Source organism: Sphaerodactylus townsendi, linkage group LG02 (genome assembly GCF_021028975.2).
Source record: "Sphaerodactylus townsendi isolate TG3544 linkage group LG02, MPM_Stown_v2.3, whole genome shotgun sequence".
Classification (NCBI taxonomy): Eukaryota; Metazoa; Chordata; class Lepidosauria; order Squamata; family Sphaerodactylidae; genus Sphaerodactylus; species Sphaerodactylus townsendi.
The window spans coordinates 98,081,412-98,087,821 of NC_059426.1; the positions used below are offsets into that span (position 1 = coordinate 98,081,412).

The 6,410-nt window shown below is 41.5% G+C and overlaps 1 pseudogene; it reads right to left on the bottom strand.

Moving 5' to 3' along the window:
* Positions 1-3,979: 3,979 nt before the first annotated feature.
* Positions 3,980-5,848, bottom strand: LOC125426777 (annotated as a pseudogene).
* Positions 5,849-6,410: the final 562 nt, after the last annotated feature.

Sequence of the window (6,410 nt, forward strand, 5' to 3'; positions counted from 1 at the left end):
AAGTGATGCAATTGTTGAAAGCAAAAAACCACATTGCATTGCTTATGTGGTGTCTCAGCCTGTTGCTCATATTTTTTTTGATATAACAATGCTTTATTGACACTTAGACAAATAGGTACACAAGTACACAAATGACCACATAACAAAACAAAGGCAACAACATAAAAGAAGCAACAACATAAAAACAAACATATTATAATAGGCTTCTAACTGTGCGCTTTGCTGTTCAGTTACATTTACAAAGCTCTTTTGAAACTAGTGTTTCTACAAAGTATATCCTATAATATCCTATAAACTCCAATATGACATATTTCTGATTATGTTTTTGTCTAGATATGTAAACCATAAGAACATAAGAACATAAGAACATAAGAACAAGCCAGCTGGATCAGACCAGAGTCCATCTAGTCCAGCTCTCTGCTACTCGCAGTGGCCCACCAGGTGCCTTTGGGAGTTCACATGTAGGATGTGAACGCAATGGCCTTCTGCGGCTGTTGCTCCCAAGCATCTGGACTGTTAAGGCATTTGCAATCTCAGATCAAAGAGGATCAAGATTGGTAGCCATAAATTGACTTCTCCTCCATAAATCTGTCCAAGCCCCTTTTAAAGCTATCCAGGTTAGTGGCCATCACCACCTCCTGTGGCAGCATATTCCAAACACCAATCACGCGGTTATGTGAAGAAGTGTTTCCTTTTATTAGTTCTAATTCTTCCCCCCAGCATTTCAATGAATGCCCCCTGGTTCTAGTATTGTGAGAAAGAGAGAAAAATTTCTCTCTGTCAACATTTTCTACCCCATGCATAATTTTATAGACTTCAATCATATCCCCCCTCAGACGTCTCCTCTCCAAACTAAAGAGTCCCAAACGCTGCAGCCTTTCCTCATAAGGAAGGTGCTCCAGTCCCTCAATCATCCTCGTTGCCCTTCTCTGCACTTTTTCTATCTCTTCAATATCCTTTTTGAGATGTGGTGACCAGAACTGAACACAGTACTCCAAGTGTGGTCGCACCACGGCTTTATATAAGGGCATGACAATCTTTGCAGTTTTATTATCAATTCCTTTCCTGATTATCCCCAGCATAGAGTTTGCCTTTTTCACAGCTGCCATACATTGAGTTGACATTCCCATGGAACTATCAATTAAGACGCCCAAATCCCTTTCCTGGTCTGTGACTGATAGCACTGACCCCTGTAGCGTGTATGTGAAGTTTGGATTTTTTTGCCCCTATGTGCATCACTTTGCATTTTGCTACATTGAACTGCATTTGCCATTTCTTAGCCCACTCACCTAATTTATCAAGGTCCGCTTGGAGCTCCTCGCAATCCTTTGTGGTTCTCACCACCCTACATAATTTGGTATCATCTGCAAACTTGGCCACCACGCTACCCACCCCTACTTCCAGGTCATTTATGAATAGGTTAAAGAGCACTGGTCCCAATACGGATCCTTGGGGGACACCACTCCCCACATCTCTCCATTGTGAGAATTTCCCATTTACACCCACTCTTTGCTTCCTGTTTCTCAACCAGTTTTTAATCCATAGGAGGACTTCCCCTCTTATTCCTTCATTGCTGAGTTTTCTCAATAGTCTCTGGTGAGGAACTTTGTCAAAAGCCTTTTGGAAATCCAAGTAGACAATGTCCACGGGTTCCCCATTATCCACATGCCTATTTACATCCTCAAAGAACTCTAGTAAGTTTGTAAGACAGGATTTGCCTCTGCAAAAGCCATGCTGACTCTTTCTCAGCAGGTCTTGCTTTTGTACATGTTTTATAATTTTATCTTTAATGACAGATTCTACTAATTTACCAGGAACAGATGTCAAACTGACTGGCCTGTAATTTCCCGGGTCCCCCCTAGATCCTTTCTTAAAGATTGGTGTGACATTGGCCATCTTCCAGTCTTCAGGGATGGAGCCTGATTTCAAGGATAAGTTGCATATTAAAGTGAGAACATCAGCAATTTCATGCTTGAGCTCTTTAAGAACTCCTGGGTGAATGCAATCTGGGCCAGGGGATTTGGTAGCATTTAGTTTATCAATGGCTGCCAGAACTTCTTCCTTGTCTACCACTATCTTCGTTAGTTCCTCGGATTCGCCTCCTAAGAAGCTTGGTTCAGGTGCAGGAATTTTCCTCACCTCCTCTTGGGTGAAGACAGATGCAAAGAATTCATTCAGCTTTTCTGCAATCCCTGTCATCTTTTAGCACACCCTTTGTTCCTTTGTCATCTAACGGGCCTACCGCTTCCCTTGCTGGCTTCCTGCTTTTGATGTACTTGAAGAACTGTTTGTTGCTGGTTTTGATGTTCACAGCCATGCGTTCCTCATAATCCTTTTTTGCCTCCCTTACAGCTAACTTGCTTCTCTTTTGCCACCATTTGTGTTCTCTCTGGTATTCTTTATCAGTTAAGTTGGACTTCCATTTTCTAAAAGACATCTTTTTTTCCCTAATAATTTCCTCAACGTCCCTTGTTAACCATGGTGGCTTTCTTTTGGACTGGGCGCTGCCTTTCCTAACCTGTGGAACACATTCCAGTTGAGCTTTTAAGACTGTGTTTTTAAATAACCTCCAAGCATCTTGGACATTTTTGACTCTCTTGATTTTCCCTTTCAGCTTCCTGCGCACTATCCCCCTCATCTTTGAGAAATTTCCCTTTCTGAAGGCGAATGTAACTACATTAGTAGTTGTCACTTGTTCGCATGCAGAGATAAGTTCGCATGCATGACCATTGTTCCAGAAAGTTATTTTTGGTTTCTAGAACTTTGAAGCCTGTTAGTTTTGCCACTTTAATTAATTCTAAAACTTTCGTTTGCCAATCAGAAATTTTTGGAATTTTCAACTACAAAAGCAAGAGTGTAAGTCAATTATATTGGCAAGGGATAGCAGTTGAACAATAGCAACTGAAGAGTAAAAAAACCAAAAACAGTCCCTAGGGGGCTTTTTTGCATGTGTGGGCTCCTTTGCATTAAGTGTACATTCCCTTCAGATTTGATTCTCATTTATGCAGATGTTTTGCCCCATTCAGCAGCTATCCCACTCTCAGATCAAAGAATACCCATCATTTTTGAAACCTGTTTAAGTGTGATTTTTTTCCCTCTCCCTCTCCAGGAAAAGCAAAGGAGATCCATGTAAGTTGAGTTTTCTTTGGGATTGTTCATTCTTCCTTGCCTACTGTACACACCACAGTAGTTCTACCCACTCTTCAAGCTACCATTTTAAAAAATCAGAAGGGTTTTTAAATTATTTTAATGTTCCAGCAATAGACCTTGTGAAATTGACATGAAAGTTACATGGTCTAATGAAGTAATACTAGATCAAAGATGACACCAGAAATAGAAAGAGAGGGAGATGACACCAGAAATAGAAAGAGAGGGAGAGGGAGAGAATGAGCAAGCAACATCTCCAAACCTCCCCAACCTCCCCAAATGGACAGGCATAATGGTGAGTTGATTATGGACACTTTACAGAAAAATCCCTGTGTAAACAAAAAACCATGGGAAAACCCCACTGCAAAGCAAATAGTCACAGAGTAAATAGTGCATGCATAAATGGCCCCTGCATTTAAATACTTAGTACTGCTTGTTGGGAGTCACTATTTGCTATATTTTCAATTTGGACCAATACACCCCAATTCTACAGAAAAGAATATAAAGTAGCATGTGACAGTCAAACCGCTAAGTAAACCCTGCAGAATAAAAAAAAAAAGGAATGTGGAAAACTGAACTGTGTTTAACCACAGTCATTTGTAGGAACTAGATCACATTTAAAAAAAAACAGGTAACTTTAGACTGCTACATAAGTGTTTGGAAGTTACTTATGTACATATGAAACTGAACCAGATTAATGCTTTTCAGCAGCAGTAACCACATACCAGGAATGCCAGTACAAACACATCAAGGAATGTGTTTTCCCAAAGCTGCAGTATGAAAAGACTATAAATTGATTTCTATAAACATTAATGGGTTGTCTTTACTATAGGAAATTCAAGTAGAGCTATAAGGAATGAGACATGTAAGCAGGTTTCTTGAGAAAGTGAATGATACTCCATATGCAGTTTAGTTTTCTGCTCCTTCTGTGGCATCATTCTTCTCCTGTACTGTCAGATGTTCATAATGTGAGGTCGTCTCTAAGCAACTGCATGCTGAGGGTGCTGTCTTAGCATGAGTCTTCATTCAGTGTGTCAAGATCTGCAATGGCTTCATCAAAAGTTGTCTTTGCCAATGTACAGGCCACCTCCAGGTTGTTAAGGATCTCCTAGGCCGATTAAGCTGGCAGCTGGAGCATGCTGGGGCAAGAAATCTTGTCCCAATGTGCTTCCTTTCTGCAGTGCACTGAAAGAGTAAGCATGTCAGAGCAATATTTGTTGTCCCAGCATGCATCCTCTTGTTTTGCCTGTGCTTCTCACTTTTTCCGGTGAAAGCGGGAGCAACTTTGGGACAACTTCTGCACCAGAGCAAGGCAATGGGGGGGCACAGCCAGCCATGGGTAATCAGCCATAGTAAGATAACAGAAAAGTTAAACATTAGACCTACACAAATTGCATGTGTGGGCATCTCTTTCTTGCTGGTGTCAAATTTTCTATTGTTTGTTTTCTATCATCTCCACTTGCAATTTCTGCAAGGTATTAAAAATAGCCTCTCTTCATCTGCAGATAACATACCTTGCTCTCTAGGGCTGTTTTTGCATGATCAAAATATCCCTGGGTGAGCATGGAAAATATCCTTGTGCAGCCAGGAATTCTGCACTGTTCCTGAAGCTGTACAGGGTCTCTGCCCCAGTGTCGCCCCCAATATTTACCTTAGGCAGGGATTTTCAAAAATTGCCAGTTTGGAGGTTCTTTTTAAAAATCCTGGTGTGACCCTCCTTGTGCCTGTACCGTGCAAAAACCAATCCGGAGCAGGACCAGTTTATCTTTCCTGCCCAACCACCTGATCTCCCCACCTGACATTCATTTAAGCTGCCACTCAAAAACAACAGCCAATGAAAATGTAGATTGTCGGTGCTTGCAGGCGGCACTCAAAAGCAACAGCCAATCAGAACAATCACTTGATCTATTTTTCTCAGTTCAAGATTTATTTTAAATTAATTAGCAGACCTATTCACTAGTTTTCTCCTTCTGTCAGCAAAATCTTACTTTAAACCATTAAAAACACAGATCAGTTTCTTCAATTCCCACAGCACATACACAAAAACACCAATTGGGAGCAGACCAAGACCCACCTCACACCTGACGTTCATTCAAGCTGTCACTCAAAAACAACAACCAATCAGAATGCGGGACACCAGGCAAGCTCACAGGTGCTTGCAAATGCCACTCAAAAACAACAGCCAATCAGAACAAGGGACACTGGGCATGCTCAGACATGCTTTGAAGTAAATACAGAAGTCTGGCTTGTGCAGAGCAAACTGGAATGTTTCCTACTGGACCTCACTCTGCTCCTGGGCAGAAGTAGGGAGCCATGCAAAGGGAGGAACCAGGATTAAAAAGCCCAGGTATATATGATCCCGGTTCAACCCTGGTGTAATTGTGCAGTGCGAAAACAGCCTTTGTTAGATACACTAGCTATTAAACATGTATCCAGCAGCTCCAGAATGGTAGTGCACACCAACAAGTTCTAACCCCACTGTCTCTTGATAGTCCTTGCCATCAGTTTTTTGCTCAATGCTTGAAATAACCTGCAAGGCAGAGTGCCTTCCTCCTACAACATTCTTGTAGACCCCGGAAAGCAGATTGCATTCTCCACTGAATAATTTAGCAACTGGTTCTGTCACTGCCTTCATGCAGGTAGCCATATCATTATAGTGCTCTGCCTGTTCAGCTAGCTGGATCATCTTGATCTTTTCCATGTTAGCTAGTTATGGTATAAACAGCAAGACAACTTATGTAGAAAGAAGATAAGTACTTTTACAGAACTAGACAGCACCTTAAAACATGGGTCTGTTGGTGCAAGCTGGTTTCTACTGGTTTGACTACTGATTGCTCAACTCTGGGGCTGAGCCAAGAAAGTGGGGAGGAGAGAAGGAAAAGGGGAAGGGGAAAAAGCAGAGCATATGAGAAGAAAAAGGTACTCCCTTGTTCAAGCAATTGTGACAAGCAATCAGCAACCATCCATAACTGACTTTTCAAAATTATATACTTGGGCCTCTGTTTTGAAAAGAGAATGAGGGCTGTGTTCTAAATACAAAAATTTACTGGGACACCCTCAGGTTTGCAGTATAATCTTAAACCCCTTATAAAAAGTTATGCAGTGCTGCTGCAGTGGGGGAGGGGAATAGGATGGGGGAATAGCATCACTGAAGACATCATGTCAAACACTCTGGCCCTTGCACCATACTTTTCCTTAATTTTCTGTCATTATAAAAGGGTCTACAGTCAGTTTCAACTGACTCATGGTAATCCCTTATGGGG